Genomic DNA, 18,562 nt, shown 5'->3' with positions numbered 1-18,562 from the left:
GTGGGACGTTACCTACCCTAGAGAGGTTAAAAAGACTAGCTAGTTACTTACTAGGCTGACTTCATTATCAGATTTAGAAAAATGTCATTCTCCCCTACACAAAAAAAACACTGTCTCCCAAGCGCTCTCCACCAGGTTCTGTTTGTTTAGGAGCCAGCTTTTGTTTTTCCCGTTGGGTTGTCATGTCGGGAAGCATCTGCTAGGATGACCGCCTGCCGTCTGACTCAGGCCAGAGAGCAAGACAGTGAGAAAGAGAGAGAGGGAGGGAGAGATTGAGAGAGGCAGATAGGGAGGGAGAGGCAGATAGGGAGGGAGAGATTGAGAGAGGCAGATAGGGAGGGAGAGATTGAGAGAGGCAGATAGGGAGGGAGAGATTGAGAGAGGCAGATAGGGAGGGAGAGAGAGGCAGAGAGAGAGATTGAGAGAGGCAGATAGGGAGGGAGAGATTGAGAGAGGCAGATAGGGAGGGAGAGATTGAGAGAGGCAGATAAGGAGGGGAGAGATTGAGAGAGGCAGATAAGGAGGGAGAGATTGAGAGAGGCAGATAAGGAGGGAGAGATTGAGAGAGGCAGATAAGGAGGGAGAGATTGAGAGAGGCAGATAAGGAGGGAGAGATTGAGAGAGGCAGATAAGGAGGGAGAGATTGAGAGAGGCAGATAAGGAGGGAGAGATTGAGAGAGGCAGATAAGGAGGGAGAGATTGAGAGAGGCAGATAAGGAGGGAGAGATTGAGAGAGGCAGATAAGGAGGGAGAGATTGAGAGAGGCAGATAGATTGAGAGGCAGATGAGAGGGAGAGATTGAGAGAGGCAGATAAGGAGGAGAGATTGAGAGAGGCAGATAGGGAGGGAGAGATTGAGAGAGGCAGATAAGGAGGGAGAGATTGAGAGAGGCAGATAAGGAGGGAGATTGAGAGGAGGGAGAGATTGAGAGGCAGATAAGGAGGAGAGAGGGGCAGAGAGGCAGATAGGGAGGGAGAGATTGAGAGAGGCAGATGAGGAGGGAGAGATTGAGAGAGGCAGATGAGGAGGGAGAGATTGAGAGAGGCAGATGAGGAGGGAGAGATTGAGAGAGATTGATTGAGGCAGATGAGGAGGGAGAGATTGATTGAGGCAGATGAGGAGGGAGAGATTGAGAGAGGCAGATGAGGAGGGAGAGATTGAGAGAGGCAGATAGGGAGGGAGAGATTGAGAGAGGCAGATAGGGAGGGAGAGAGGCAGATGAGGAGGGAGAGATTGAGAGAGGCAGATAAGGAGGGAGAGATTGAGAGAGGCAGATGAGGAGGGAGAGATTGAGAGAGGCAGATGAGGAGGGAGGCAGATTGAGGGAGAGAGCAGATGAGGAGGGAGAGATTGATTGAGGAGAGGCAGATGAGGAGGGAGAGATTGAGAGAGGCAGATGAGGAGGGAGAGATTGAGAGAGGCAGATGAGGAGGGAGAGAGGCAGATGAGGAGGGAGAGAGGCAGATGAGGAGGGAGAGAGGCAGATGAGGAGGGAGAGATTGAGGGAGAGAGAGAGGCAGATGAGGAGGGAGAGATTGAGAGAGATAGGCAGATGAGGAGATGGAGAGATTGAGAGAGGCAGATGGAGGAGGATTGAGAGAGGCAGATGAGAGAGGCAGATGAGGAGGGAGAGATTGAGAGAGGCAGATGAGGAGGGAGAGATTGAGAGAGGCAGATGAGGAGGGAGAGATTGAGAGAGGCAGATGAGGAGAGGAGAGATTGAGAGAGGCAGATGAGGAGGATAGAGAGATTGAGAGAGGCAGATGAGGAGGGAGAGATTGAGAGAGGCAGATGAGGAGGGAGAGATTGAGAGAGGCAGATGAGGGGGAGAGATTGAGAGAGGCAGATGAGGAGGGAGAGATTGAGAGAGGCAGATGAGGAGGATTGAGAGATTGAGAGAGGCAGATGAGGGAGGGAGAGATTGAGAGAGGCAGATGAGGAGGATTGAGAGATTGAGAGAGGCAGATGAGATAGAGGGAGAGATTGAGAGAGGCAGATGAGGAGGGAGAGATTGAGAGAGGCAGATGAGGAGGGAGAGATTGAGAGAGGCAGATGAGGAGGGAGAGATTGAGAGAGGCAGATGAGGAGGGAGAGATTGAGAGAGGCAGATGAGGAGGGAGAGATTGAGAGAGGCAGATAAGGAGGGAGAGATTGAGAGAGGCAGATAAGGAGGGAGGCAGATAGGGAGGGAGAGAGGCAGATAGGGAGGGAGAGATTGAGAGAGATTGATTGAGGCAGATGAGGAGGGAGAGATTGAGAGAGGCAGATGAGGAGGGAGAGATTGAGAGAGGCAGATGAGGAGGGAGAGATTGAGAGAGGCAGATGAGGAGGGAGAGATTGAGAGAGGCAGATAAGGAGGGAGAGATTGAGAGAGGCAGATAGGGAGGGAGAGATTGAGAGAGGCAGATAGGGAGGATTGAGAGAGGCAGATAGGAGGGAGAGATTGAGAGATTGAGGAGGGAGAGATTGAGAGGCAGATGAGGAGGGAGAGATTGAGAGAGGCAGATTGGGAGAGATTGAGAGAGGCAGATAGGAGGGAGAGATTGAGAGAGGCAGATAGGGAGGGAGAGATTGAGGAGGCAGGAGAGATTGAGAGAGGCAGATAGGGAGGGAGAGATTGAGAGAGGCAGATAGGGAGGGAGAGATTGAGAGAGGCAGATAGGGAGGAGAGATTGAGAGAGGCAGATAGGGAGGGAGAGATTGAGAGAGGCAGATAGGGAGGGAGAGATTGAGAGAGGCAGATGGGAGGAGAGATTGAGAGAGGCAGATAGGGAGGGAGAGATTGAGAGAGGCAGATAGGGAGGGAGAGATTGAGAGAGGCAGATGGGGGGAGAGATTGAGAGAGGCAGATAGGGAGGAGAGATTGAGAGAGGCAGATAGGGAGGGAGAGATTGAGAGAGGCAGATAGGGAGGGAGAGATTGAGAGAGGCAGATAGGGAGGGAGAGATTGAGAGAGGCAGATAGGGAGGGAGAGATTGAGAGAGGCAGATAGGGAGGGAGAGATTGAGAGAGGCAGATAGGGAGGGAGAGATTGAGAGAGGCAGATAGGGAGGGAGAGATTGAGAGAGGCAGATAGGGAGGAGAGATTGAGAGAGGCAGATAGGAGGGAGAGATTGAGAGAGGCAGATGAGGAGGGAGAGATTGAGAGAGGCAGATGAGGAGGGAGAGATTGAGAGAGGCAGATGAGGAGGGAGAGATTGAGAGAGGCAGATGAGGAGGGAGAGATTGAGAGAGGCAGATAGGAGGGAGAGATTGAGAGAGGCAGATGAGGAGGATTGAGAGATTGAGAGAGGCAGATAGGGAGGGAGAGATTGAGAGAGGCAGATAGGGAGGGAGAGATTGAGAGAGGCAGATAGGGAGGGAGATTGAGAGAGAGGCAGATGAGGAGGGAGAGATTGAGAGAGGCAGATAGGAGGGAGAGATTGAGAGAGGCAGATGAGGAGGGAGAGATTGAGAGAGGCAGATGAGGAGGGAGAGATTGAGAGAGGCAGATGAGGGGGAGGATTGAGAGAGAGATGAGGAGGGAGAGATGAGAGAGGCAGATAGGGGGAGGATTGAGAGAGAGATGAGAGAGGCAGATAGGGAGGGAGAGATTGAGAGAGGCAGATAGGGAGGGAGAGATTGAGAGAGGCAGATAAGGAGGGAGAGATTGAGAGAGGCAGATAGGGAGGGAGAGATTGAGAGAGGCAGATAGGGAGGGAGAGAGGCAGATAGGGAGGGAGAGAGGCAGATAGGGAGGGAGAGAGGCAGATAGGGAGGGAGAGAGGGCAGATAGGGAGGGAGAGAGGCAGATAGGGAGGGAGAGAGGCAGATAGGGAGGGAGAGGCAGATAGGGAGGGAGAGAGGCAGATAGGGAGGGAGAGAGGCAGATAGGGAGGGAGAGAGGCAGATAGGGAGGGAGAGAGGCAGATAGGGAGGGAGAGAGGCAGATAGGGAGGGAGAGATTGAGAGAGGCAGATAGGGAGGGAGAGATTGAGAGAGGCAGATAGGGAGGGAGAGATTGAGAGAGGCAGATAGGAGGAGGATTGAGAGAGGCAGATAGAGGAGGGAGAGATTGAGAGAGGCAGATGAGGAGGGAGAGATTGAGAGAGGCAGATAAGGAGGGAGAGATTGAGAGAGGCAGATAAGGAGGGAGAGAGGCAGATGAGGAGGGAGAGATTGAGAGAGGCAGATGAGGAGGGAGAGATTGAGAGAGGCAGATGAGGAGGGAGAGATTGAGAGAGGCAGATGAGGAGGGAGAGATTGAGAGAGGCAGATGAGGAGGGAGAGATTGAGAGAGGCAGATGAGGAGGGAGAGATTGAGAGAGGCAGATGAGGAGGGAGAGATTGAGAGAGGCAGATAGGGAGGGAGAGATTGAGAGAGGCAGATAAGGAGGGTGAGTTTGAGAGAGGCAGATAAGGAGGGAGAGATTGAGAGAGGCAGATAAGGAGGGAGAGAGGCAGATAAGGAGGGTGAGATTGAGAGAGGCAGATAAGGAGGGAGAGATTGAGAGAGGCAGATGAGGAGGGAGAGAGGCAGATGAGGAGGGAGAGATTGACAGAGGCAGATGAGGAGGGAGAGATTGAGAGAGGCAGATGAGGAGGGAGAGATTGAGAGAGGCAGATGAGGAGGGAGAGATTGAGAGAGGCAGATGAGGAGGGAGAGATTGAGAGAGGCAGATGGGGAGGGAGTGAGAGAGGGGAACTGGTGGAGTTTATATGTGGTTGTGGCAGAAATAAACAGCGCAGGGAAGAGTGAACAGAAGGAGTGAGTTTATGATTGCTGGAGGCCAAAAGGAGAATGGACTGCCTTTCATGTTTAGATAATCAACTCCTAGGCTTGTTTACGCCACAAATTTCACTCTGTTTGACTTCCTTGGATGGGCATGCCAAACAGGCGGTGCCACCGAGGGACAAAGTGCCAGTCTCCTTCACTGTAGTGCATTTCTATTCATTTAGCAGACACTCTTATCCAGAGTAACTTACCGGAGCAATTACGGTTAAGTGCCTTGCTCAAGGGCACATCAACAGATGTTTCACCAAGTCAGCTCCTGGGTTCGAACCAGCAACCTTTCGGTTACTGACCCATTGCTCTTAATCACTAGGCTACCTGCCGCCCATTCTCTTAGTATCAGAGAATGTAGCCTTATGTACAGAGTTGAACTATAGAGGTCTGTCTGCCCATATCCTGATAAGTACCAATATGTCACGCTACATCTATAACCATCAGACTCCCCAAGTCAGCGATAGATGTTCTAATCGTCCCTGCGCTCTTCATTTATGTCCTGTCTGAAAGCTATGGAAGAAGAACATTTCATGAGGTCACGGTTCAAGTTTGATATATGATGTAGGAGGTGGAGCATAATCATCTATGTGCCGTGGAATGGCCTGTCCAATTGGATTTGTTATGTTCTGAGTGCTGTGATTGGACAGATGGATAGAGAGGCTTATATTGTCATCTGTCCTCACCTTTGATGACGATGTACCGTTTATATACACTGAACAAAAATATAAATGCAACATGCAACAATTTCAATGATTTTTACTGAGTTACAGTTTAAGGAAATCAGCCAATTGAAATAAATTCATGAATCTATTTATTTCACATGAGTAGGAGTACAGATATGCATCTGCTCACAGATACCTTTTGTGCACAACATTTAGAAAGAAATAAGCTTTTTTGTGCGTATGGAACATTTCTGGGATCTTTTATTTCAGCTCATGAAACATGGGGCCAACACTTTACATGTTGAGTTTATATTTTTGTACATTGATTTTCTACATTGACATACTCCTTGTTTGTCACTAGCGTTCCGCTAACCCGTTTTCTGGAAGCATATTTCCGTTTGGAACATACTGTATTTGATATTGTGAACTAACCATTTGAATAGTCATTCTCATTGGTTAAGGGAAAAGGAACACCATCTCACTACCATGCACAATAGGAATCAGTTTAACCCTGGAAAAGTTTCACTACCCTAAAATCCACTAAAATCAATCAAAGGTTTTGGTTGAACTTGTTAAGATTTCACATTTTTTGTGCAAATGGATTCGGTCCCAACATGACTGTGCAAGTGGTCAAGAGATTTGATATTTCTCATTTGACCAATAATTGTTTTCATTGTTTTTGGGTGCACTGCAGATGGCAGTGCACCTGCTTTACCAGACTGTTGAAGTAGAGGAAGGTTTGGCATGTCAATTAGTGGTCATGATTTATACCCACAGTCCAATAAATCTCCCTATTAAAGGAGTCTGCCAACTCTATCATTGTCTTATATCATTTCTTATTTCATTACTCAGCATAAGCTACACATTTGATAGACAAGAAATGCAGACATTATTTTCAGTCTGTGGTTGTTGTCGTGTCAGATTTTGTATTTAGCAACCAATGTTGTTGTACCAGGGCTGTTGGTCCTGGAGGGCAGAAACTATTCTGGTTTTCATCCTCTCCCTCTTATAAGAGATTAATTTAGCATCATGCAATTAACTACCAGGTAGAAACAAAAAACAGTAGGGATTCCAGCCCTCCAGGACTGGAATACAACCACCAAACGTTTTCCTTGTGTTGCTCGTACTACGTACTACTTAAGCTGAGATTCAATTGGGTCCGTGCTATCTGGGATCCTTGGGACGTCCCTATCCTAAAACCTAACCTTAACCCTTACCCTAACCTTAACCATAAGCCAACCATAACCCTTAACCATTTTACAGTTCAACTTCAATGGAATAGGGACGTCCTGTGGATCCCTGATGGCACGGACCCAAATGCAGGGAAAAAGTTGTATTCGTTGTTATTAAAAGTATGAATTTCAGCCCCCACGGAAGGACCGCAGTTGTACAGAGGACAAACAGGTACAGGTAAGCGTTTTCAAGTTTGACAAGAATGGACTGATGGTGACTCGATGTTGTTGCTAGAAAATACTAGTTATCAAAATTCAACTCTGCCTCGGTATCAGAGAACTGAGTTGAGCATTCCTCAGCTACCCTGTACCTTGTCTGAGCATAGGGTGAGTTCGTAAATTCACGCTGGACGCTGTACTCTGAAATGTGAACGCTCTGGCTCGAGCATCTAGAGCGCTTGATAATGACGAATTTACGAACGATCAAACGGTTCACAGAAAAGGCGTGACCGCTTTCTTTTGGGTAGTAATCAATGTTTAATCTATTTTTGAGAGCAGGATGTCATTGATGATACCATAGATGGTGTGCTCCGGGTCATGCTACACGGTGAACAGGAAGACAAGCAACAACCGTGTTCCAGTAGTTGTTTCATCATGGCCATCTTCTCTGTGTGCTGTGTCTGTGCTTCCAATGCCCTTTTTTCAGCTGCCTGCTGTGGTGTACCAACCTCCACCCTGTAATCTTTAAACCAAGCTGGCTCAACAATCAGGTTCAATGTTAGCTAGCTAACTTGGGCTATAACTAGCAATACAAATGGCTAGAATACTATTACTCCGCAGAACATACACGTAACGTTAGCTACCGAGATAGCCAGGTAGCTAACAGTTGACTTTCTGACTAAATTAGAAACGGGTAATATCTGAAAATGTAGCTAGCTAGACTGTCTTACGGGTGCCATGGTTGCCCATAGTTTGAAGATGTAATCCAGAGACGGGTGTTTTATACAACAGCCTTCTGTGTGTTATTTGCAATCAAACTGCATAATGTTCTCCATCTCCTTAGCTATCATACTCTAATTCCACTGATTTCAAAACTCTGTCTTCTAGAAAGTGGAGATTCACACTTATGAAATTTTACTACGTGATACCTTTTCAAAAAAGCATTGTTAGAAAGGATTACCTACACATACTGACCAGCTCTTATTATAGACAGAAGTGTGCTACATTGTGTGCCCCTCTTTAGTGTGCTAGAAGTGTGCCACTCTTTATCTCAGCCAATCATGGCTAGCTGGAAGGTTGCTGTTTTTTTTCGTGGCTAAACCAACTAGGCTTGTAATTATAACAATTGTATTCGAATTTACAGATGGCATACAAGCTTGTTATTAAGGCACATGAAAGTTCACATGGTCCAGAAGACATTTCTGGCAAAAAAATGCATTTGGATAAATAAATTAAAAAAGATAATGTTCAAATGGCTCTCCTGTGAAGTAGGGATGTGTGAGGTACACCTGGTTTCCCGAAGCGAGTCACGGTTAGGTAAGAGACACAACTTAGTCTCTTACAGTGCATTTGGAAAGTATTCAGACCCCTTGACTTTTTCCACATTGTTACGTTAAAGCCTTATTCTAAAATGTATTCAATTGTTTTTTTCCTCGTCAATCACACACAATACCCCATAATGACAAAGCAAAATGTTTTTTTGTTTGTTGCAAATGTATCAAAAATATAAAAAAACTATCACATTTACACGTTTTCAGACTCTTTACTCAGTACTTTGTTGAAGCAGCTTTGATGCTACAAGCTTGGTACACCTGTATTTGGGGAGTTTCTCCCATTCTTCTCTGCAGATCCTCTCAAGCTCTGTCAGGTTGGATGGAGAGCATTGCTGCACAGTTTCTTTTTCAGTTCTCTCTAGAGATGTTTGATCAGGTTCAAGTCCGGGCTCTGGTTGGGCCACTCATGGACATTGAGACTTGTCCTGAAGCCACTCCTGCGTTGTCTTTGCCGTGTGCTTAAGGTTGTTGTCCTGTTGGAAGGTGAACCTTCGAACCAGTCTGAGCGCTCTGGAGCAGGTTATCTCTGTACTTTTCTCCGTTCAACTTTCTCTCGATGCTGACTAGTCTTCCAGCCTCTGCCACTGAAAAACATTCCCACACCTTTCACCGTATGGATGGTGCCAGCTTTCCTCCAGATGTGACGTTTTGCCATTTAGGCCAAAGAGTTCAATCTTGGTTTCATCAGACCAGAGAATCTTGTTCCTCATGGTCTGAGAGTCCTTTAGGTGCCTTTTGGGAATCTCCAAGCAGGCTGTCATGTGCCTTTTACTGAGGAGTGGCTTCAGTCTGAATGATGGAGTGCTGCAGAGATGGTTGTTCCTCTGGAAGGTTCTCCCATCTCCACAGAGGTGATCTGGAGCTCTGTCAGGGTGACCATCAGGTTCTTGGTCACCTCCCTTACCAAGCCTCTTCTTCCCTGATTGCTCAGTTTGGCCGAGTGGCCAGATCGAAGAGTGTTGGTGGTTCCAAACTTCTTCCATTTAAGAATCATGGAGGCAACCGTGTTCTTGGGGACATTTTTTGGTACCCTTCCTCAGATCAGTTACTAGACACAATCATGTCTCGTAGCGCTATGTACAAGTCCTTCGACATCATGGTTTGGTTTTTGCTCTGACATGCACTGTCAACTGTGGGCCCTTATATAGACAGGTGTGTCTTTCCAAATCATGTCCAATCAATTGAATATACCACAGGTGGACTCCAATCAAGTTGTAGAAACATATTTAAATAAGGTCTTTAATGAATGTGCAAAAAGGTTTAAAAAATATATGTTTTCGCTTTGTCATTATGGGGTACTGTGTGTAGATGAGGGTAAAAAAAATATTTGTATCAATTTTAAAATAAGTCTGTAACGTAACAAAATGTGGAAAAAGGGAAGGGGTCTGAATACTTTCCAAATGCACTGTATATACTTAGTGTGTCATGCCCACTTTACATTGCCCCTATTCTTAGACTAAAGGCTACGTGGCCATAGGGGATTTAGACTTAAAGCCACATTACATCCATCTTTATATATTTTCACAGCATTGTGATGCAATCGGTTTAGTGAATGTGGAAGCAGCACCCTTATACTTAATGATTTATGATTTAGACATAATGCATATGGATTTTTAGCAAGGATTCACAATGCTGTTTGCAAAATCTGTCATAAAACAAATGGTTACAGCTCCATTTATTTAAAGACCGTGAGATTTACAACAGCTATCCTGTCGTGGGGCCAAACAACATAGAGCTGTCACGTGCTGCATTCATTCATTCCTGATGTACAGTCGTGTGAAATAGCAAGTGCACTCCCTGGACAGTTGCCTTTAATTTTCATAATTGGACAGATGGAAATGTAATCTTCACTTCAACACTGGAAGATTATACTTTGCAATCATTGAATCATCAAAAATCAACAGAAATGCAATTCCATGGTGCGTAAAAAATAAGTACATCTCTAGCTTCAATAGATGGTGTTGCCCCCTTTGGCTGAAATAACGGCTATGGTTAGTTTTCGCCAAACATGGCATCTGGCATTGCGGCCAAACATCTCCACCTTTGACTGTCCAGAGCACATTGTTCCAGTAGTTTTGGTCTTTACCCAGCTGTTGTCTGGCAAACGTCAGTCTTGTCTTGATATTCTTTTTTGAAAGCAGAGGCTTCTTCCTTCCTGACCTCCCATGTAGGCCATGTTTGTGCAGTCTCTTTCTGACAGTTGACTCATGCACTTTGACATTGATTGTGGCAAGAGAGGCCTGTAAGGTCACTTGATGTTACCCTGGGGTTCTTAGAGACTTCTATGAGCATCTTTCGGTCAGCTCTTGGACTGAATTTGGTGGGACTTCTTCATTTGTAGATGAGCCGTCAGACAGTGGGATGATGTACTTTGATTTGCTTGGAAATGGATTTGTATCCCCTCCCAGACTCATGGGCATCAATAGTCTTTCTTCCGAGGGCCTTGGGTGGGTCTTTTGATCTTGGCATGATGTTCCACACACCCATATGCTTTTCTAATCATTTGCACCTGTTTTGGTGCACCTGATTCTAATTTTAGCCATTTTATGTGATGGTAAAGGTTGGGGTGTACTAACTTTTTCCTCATAAGGAAAATATATATATATTTTTAAATTGCATAACATTTTCAAAGTATTTTTTTTTTGTTAAATCTGGTTACCTTTCAAAATGAATGTGGTGGGAATTTAGCTCAAATACCCATGTGTCCAAATTTTTACAAAAAATTAACTTTCCAGCGGGTGTACTTTTTCACGTGACTGGACATTTGTCGCCGTCTGTGTAAATTCTGACCCCAACTAGCCTTTGGCTAGTGAGCTGAGAAAAGGGAGCCCCTGAGAAAGTAGTTGTGACCTGTACGATGTACAGTACTTTGTCTAATTTGTCTTGTGCTCTATTGCCACAATGATACACAGCTCTTCACGGACAGATGCCTAATCACCAGGTGGCTTTATACAGTGTCTTTGGAACACGCTGACCAGCAAAAGAGCCACTTGTTATCTGCAGATAGCAGGCACCGCTCGGCTGAATAATCTATGCAGACATTCCGACACATTGACTCAGAACACGGCCTGAGGAGGGAGAAGAGTGGGAAAAGGTTCCTGTGTGTCGTGACTCATGTTCAGTCAAGTGGCTTTCTACTCAGGCTGTAGTGCCATGCTCCATTTAACAGGTGAAAAGGCTGCTCTGGGGAGAGAGGGGAAACCATGCAACAATGGACTACACCGCTCTCACTATTCATTACAGTTATGCTGAGTTGGCTCTTCCCTGGAGTATTGACAATTCCCATTAAAAAGTGCTGAACTCTCATTTGGGAAATAATTACCATTAGTGCATAATTAATACTGTAGTATGAAAATAAATGTTAATTGTATTACACTATTCGAATACAGCAGCCCTTTCATGTTATTTTATTCTTTACATGCTTATTGTAGATGCGTTTGTAGGGTGAGGTTGGGGATCCTGGCTTACACTAACATGCATAGCCTGTTTGAATATGGAAGTGATCCTTTATTTTTCAGGTGACACATTATTGATATCAAACTGCCCCTATTTCCAGTATATACAAGATGGATGTTACGAAACAAAATGCAGTGAAAGAAACAATGGTGTGTTTTTTTTCTAGTAATGTTACCTAGTAACCAATTTAATGTGTCATAAATAGACAACCAAACAAAATAGACTTCTCAATTAATTTTCAGGCAGTATGCTGTCGTGGTCGTAAAACCTGGACCCGTCGCTCCACAGCCAAAGGCACTCCTGGGTAGCAACTTCCCGATCCAGGTTCTCGGGAAGTCGTGCGTATGTCTGCAGACCTCGAGAGGTGGGTTCTGTTCCAACGTAGTTCCCCTTGGCACCCATGTCCTCTATATGCACTCTAAAAATGTGGGGTTCATCTAAGAGTCTCTAAGAGTTTGGCACTGAAAAAGGTTCTTCCAAGAACGACAAAGGAGGTGGGGTTAATCAAGGAACCTCCTTAATTGATGGGGGTTCTTGCAGGAACCTAACTGCCCAACTGAAACAGGCCCTTAACTGAAAAATGTTAAGATCTCCTCAATTGAAGGTAAGATTTGTCCCTTGTATGATCTAAATTGATACTGTTTTATGATGATACCATCTGTCTTTTCATGTATGGCACATCTTTCTAAAACCCAAAATGGACACAATTCAATGGATATCAATCAGAGGTAAGAACATGTAGGCTATAAGAATATGTTGAACGCTAGCAGTGTTGGGTACAGATGACTGAACTGCTCACTTTTGTGTCGGTGTTTGCAGGTATACAGACGAGGAGGCATACAAAGGTATGTGAATTGGTATTATGCTATGCAGAACACATTGACCATCCTCCTCCCTTACCTCTTCAATGAATATCCCATAGGCCTCTACGTTATGGAGAAGAAATGTGTATGAAAACCATTATCAAAACAGCTTTTTTCATTCATATGTACAAAAACAAAGGTATGAATACTGTCGTGTGCATGTTTTGTTAATCATCTGTATAATGACTATTTTTGGGATTCACAGGCTTCACCCTCCCTACAACTCTGAATATAACAGGAAACCTGTTCAATGACTATGCACTGTAAAATCATTCTGGGCTGTGGATACGGAGAGCATCAACACATCTCAACCAAGATGGCATAGCAGTTCAGACGTCTTTTGTCCTCGTCTTGTCGTGTCCTGTATATATATATATATATTTACAACTTTTTTCACATACATTTTATCTTTATTTTCCATCAACTCATCTTCAAAACACTCTCCTGCAACCTGCCTCACCAATTTATATTTATAAAAAAGTATTATTTACCTCAAATCTGTAATCCTCCAAGAAGCTAGCCAGAAACTCCAAGAAGCTAGCCAGAAACTAGCCAGGAGCTAGCCCAGAAGCTAGCCCAGAAGCTAATCCAGAAGCTAATCCACTAGTTCAGAAGCTAGTTCAGAAGCTAGTTAGCTTCTTTACTGTCAAATCGTTAGTATTCAGCTAACCACGGTTTGTGGTCATCAGCTATCCTTTAGCTCGAAAATCTATCGCCAGTTTTGTACGGCGCAGCGCGGCTCAGAACGGAACATACCGGACCAATTTTTCTCTCCATGTCCCTGGATTTCAACTGCTCTCTCTCTCTCATTCATACCCGGATCTCACAGCTAGCTAGCTGCTATCCGTGTGACTATCGGCTTTCGTCGATTCCGGAGCAAACATCAATTATTCCGGAGCTAGCCAGCTCCGTCAATCACTCCTGAGTTCCATCAATCACTCCTGGGCTGCAGTCACCTATCCGGACCCGTTTTACTGCCTACGCGGAGCCCCACCGGGCCTTCACAACTGGACTGCCGACGTTATCTACCCGAAGGAGATCCGGCTGGCTCCTCCGTCGCGACGTTACCTGAACGCCCATCTGCGGCCTGCTAACCGTTAGCTGTCTTACCGGCTGCTATCTGAATAGACAATCAGACAATTTATTTATTTTTATTATTATTATGTTTTCTTCTTGGGCCTCTATAACAATATCTATTGTTTTTATTTTTGTTGTTGTTGTGTGGTTTGGATGAATCCCCTCTACCACACGGAACCCCACTAATCTACTGACGGAACGCAAGAGGTGGCTAACAACAGACCTCCATCCTATGCTAGCTTGCTACCGATGGCCTGGCTAGCTGTCTAAATCGCCGTGACCCCCAACCAACCTCTCCACTCACTGGACCCTTTTGATCACTCGACTAAGCATGCCTCTCCTTAATGTCAATATGTCTTGTCCATTGCTGTTCTGGTTAGTGTTTATTGGCTTATTTCACTGTAGAGCCTCTAGTCCTGCTCACTATACCTTAACCAACCTATTAGTTCCACCACCCACACATGCAATGACATCTCCTGGTTTCAATTATGTTTCTAGAGACAATATCTCTCTCTTCATCACTCAATACCTAGGTTTACCTCCACTGTATTCACATCCTACCATACCTTTGTCTGTACCATTATACCTTGATGCTATTTTATCGCCCCCAGAAACCTCCTTTTACTCTCTGTTCCAGACGTTCTAGACGACCAATTCTTATTGCTTTTAGCCGCACCCTTATTCTACTCCTCCTATGTTCCTCTGGGGATGTAGAGGTGAATCCAGGCCCTGCAGTGCCTAGCTCCACTCCTATTCCCCAGGCGCTCTCTTTTGACGACTTCTGTAACCGTAATAGCCTTGGTTTCATGCATGTTAACATTAGAAGCCTCCTCCCTAAGTTTGTTCTATTCACTGCTTTAGCACACTCTGCCAACCCGGATGTTCTAGCTGTGTCTGAATCCTGGCTTAGGAAGACCACCAAAAATTCAGAATTCATTTTAATTCCAAACTACAACATTTTCAGACAAGATAGAACTGCCAAAGGGGGCGGTGTTGCAATCTACTGCAAAGATAGCCTGCAGAGTTCTGTCCTACTATCCAGGTCTGTACCCAAACAATTTGAACTTCTACTTTTAAAAATCCACCTCTCTAAAAACAAGTCTCTCACTGTTGCCGCCTGCTATAGACCACCCTCTGCTCCCAGCTGTGCTCTGGACACCATATGTGAACTGATTGCCCCCCATCTATCTTCAGAGTTCATGCTGCTAGGCGACCTAAACTGGAACATGCTTAACACCCCAGCCATCCTACAATCTAAACTTGATGCCCTCAATCTCACACAAATTATCAATGAACCTACCAGGTACCTCCCCAAAGCCTTAAACATGGGCACCCTCATAGATATCATCCTAACCAACTTCCCCTCTAAATACACCTCTGCTGTCTTCAACCAAGATCTCAGCGATCACTGCCTCATTGCCTGCATCCGTAATGGGTCAGCGGTCAAACGACCTCCACTCATCACTGTAAAACGCTCCCTGAAACACTTCAGCGAGCAGGCCTTTCTAATCGACCTGGCCGGGGTATCCTGGAAGGATATTGATCTCATCCCGTCAGTAGAGGATGCCTGGATATTTTTTTTAAATGCCTTCCTAACCATCTTAAATAAACATGCCCCATTCAAGTAATTTAGAACCAGGAACAGATATAGCCCTTGGTTCTCCCCAGACCTGACTGCCCTTAACCAACACAAAAACATCCTATGTTGTTCTGCATTAGCATCGGACAGCCCCCGTGATATGCAGCTGTTCAGGGAAGCTAGAAACCATTATACACAGGCAGTTAGAAAAGCCAAGGCTAGCTTTTTCAAGCAGAAATTTGCTTCCTGCAACACTAACTCAAAAAAGTTCTGGGACACTGTAAAGTCCATGGAGAATAAGAACACCTCCTCCCAGCTGCCCACTGCACTGAAGATAGGAAACACTGTCACCACTGATAAATCCACCATAATTGAGAATTTCAATAAGCATTTTTCTACGGCTGGCCATGCTTTCCACCTGGCTACTCCTATCCCGGTCAACAGCACTGCACCCCCAACAGCAACTCGCCCAAGCCTTCCCCATTTCTCCTTCTCCCAAATCCATTCAGCTGATGTTCTGAAAGAGCTGCAAAATCTGGACCCCTACAAATCAGCCGGGCTAGACAATCTGGACCCTTTCTTTCTAAAATTATCTGCCGAAATTGTTGCCACCCCAATTACTAGCCTGTTCAACCTCTCTTTCGTGTCGTCTGAGATGTCCCCCTCTTCAAAGGGGGGGACACTTTTGACCCAAACTGCTACAGACCTATATCTATCCTACCATGCCTTTCTAAGGTCTTCGAAAGCCAAGTCAACAAACAGATTACCGACCATTTCGATTCTCACCATACCTTCTCTGCTATGCAATCTGGTTTCAGAGCTGGTCATGGGTGCACCTCAGCCACGCTCAAGGTCCTAAATGATATCTTATCCGCCATCGATAAGAAACATTACTGTGCAGCCGTATTCATTGATCTGGCCAAGGCTTTCGACTCTGTCAATCACCACATCCTCATCGGCAGACTCGACAGCCTTGGTTTCTCAAATGATTGCCTCGCCTGGTTCACCAACTACTTCTCTGATAGAGTTCAGTGTGTCAAATCGGAGGGTCTGCTGTCCGGACCTCTGGCAGTCTCTATGGGGGTGCCACAGGGTTCAATTCTTGGACCGACTCTCTTCTCTGTATACATCAATGATGTCGCTCTTGCTGCTGGTGAGTCTCTGATCCACCTCTACGCAGACGACACCATTCTGTATACTTCTGGCCCTTCTTTGGACACTGTGTTAACAACCCTCCAGGCAAGCTTAAATGCCATACAACTCTCCTTCCGTGGCCTCCAATTGCTCTTAAATTACAAGTAAAACTAAATGCATGCTCTTCAACCGATCACTACCTGCACCTACCCGCCTGTCCAACATCACTACTCTGGACGGCTCTGACTTAGAATACGTGGACAACTACAAATACTTAGGTGTCTGGTTAGACTGTAAATTCTCCTTCCAGACCCATATCAAACATCTCCAATCCAAAGTTAAATCTAGAATTGGCTTCCTATTTCGCAACAAAGCATCCTTCACTCATGCTGCCAAACATACCCTTGTAAAACTGACCATCCTACCAATCCTCGACTTTGGCGGTGTCATTTACAAAATAGCCTCCAATACCCTACTCAACCAATTGGATGCAGTCTATCACAGTGTAATCCGTTTTGTCACCAAAGCCCCATATACTACCCACCATTGCGACCTGTACGCTCTCGTTGGCTGGCCCTCGCTTCATACTCGTCGCCAAACCCACTGGCTCCATGTCATCTACAAGACCCTGCTAGGTAAAGTCCCCCCTTATCTCAGCTCGCTGGTCACCATAGCATCTCCCACCTGTAGCACACGCTCCAGCAGGTATATCTCTCTAGTCACCCCCAAAACCAATTCTTTCTTTGGCCGCCTCTCCTTCCAGTTCTCTGCTGCCAATGACTGGAACGAACTACAAAAATCTCTGAAACTGGAAACACTTATCTCCCTCACTAGCTTTAAGCACCAACTGTCAGAGCAGCTCACAGATTACTGCACCTGTACATAGCCCATCTATAATTTAGCCCAAACAACTACCTCTTTCCCAACTGTATTTAATTAATTCATTTATTTTGCTCCTTTGCACCCCATTATTTGTATTTCTACTTTGCACCCCATTATTTGTATTTCTACTTTGCACATTCTTCCATTGCAAAACTACCATTCCAGTGTTTTACTTGCTATATTGTATTTACTTTGCCACCATGGCCTTTTTTGCCTTTACCTCCCTTCTCACCTCATTTGCTCACATTGTATATAGACTTGTTTATACTGTATTATTGACTGTATGTTTGTTTTACTCCATGTGTAACTCTGTGTCGTTGTTTCTGTCGAACTGCTTTGCTTTATCTTGGCCAGGTCGCAATTGTAAATGAGAACTTGTTCTCAACTTGCCTACCTGGTTAAATAAAGGTAAAATAAATAAATAAAAAACACACCAGAGGACATACCCATTATACTTGGATCGGCTGGGAGTCTACCTCCTATTTAGATTTTTGAACTCTGCTTTGCCACTAAAATCATGATAAACAATGACAACTAAAATATGGTGTTATTGTTATGCTTATTATTATTATTATATAATATAATATTATTAATATTATTAATAATAATAGGGGAGGGAGGGGGGGTAGTGAAATATTTTTTACCCAAAAGTTTCCTCGAGGAACCATTAAAAGGGGTTCCCCCACAGTTTCAATTTGAAGAACCCCTAAAGGATAGTCCAGGAACCTTTTTCTTTTTAGAGTGTAGGAGGAACGTGTCAGTTTCCTGTAAGAGTAAGGATCCGTGGATTTGCCGTCTCCTGTAGGGGTTTAAGAGGATGAAGTTGGGCCTCTAGTAAGGGCCTTGTGTCGCTGAGCGCAAAGACAGTGCTCACAAGTAGGAGACAGCGCTGTCAACTTCGCCATGGCATTCGTCTCCTGTTAGAGAGGGTTCTGTTCATCTGCAGAAGGAGGCACACCTTTTTATACAGTACAGGTAGCTTTGATGGCCACGTGGAAGGTAACTATTGTTTGAAATGAATGCTTGCATGCTGAAATGTTTTATAAGCGATTCACATGGCAAAACAGGTTCATATCTACTTCCTTATTTCTTCTGATGCTGTATGAATAAAACAATGTCCAGTGTTAATGCAGTTGACTGCCTTTTGTTTTTTTACTGTGTAATGAATTCACTTTCATGTTGTTTCATAGCCTTTGTTTTTAACCTGAAAATCGTCTTAAGATTTTCCCAATGGTATATCATATGACTTGATATGGTCAACGAGGTCATGGTATCAATTTCCCGGGCTTGTGAGTGTTACAGTGGTATCTGAGCACAAGCGCACAATAATCCACGGCGCTCCTCTCTGTTGGAAGTGTTCTGTTAAATAGCACAAATTGTTGTAGAAAAGGCAGGGCTATCGGAGTTGGTGTACTAAAC

Source organism: Oncorhynchus nerka, linkage group LG8 (genome assembly GCF_034236695.1).
Source record: "Oncorhynchus nerka isolate Pitt River linkage group LG8, Oner_Uvic_2.0, whole genome shotgun sequence".
Lineage (NCBI taxonomy): Eukaryota > Metazoa > Chordata > Actinopteri > Salmoniformes > Salmonidae > Oncorhynchus > Oncorhynchus nerka.
Note: the sequence above shows the minus strand (reverse complement) of the source record.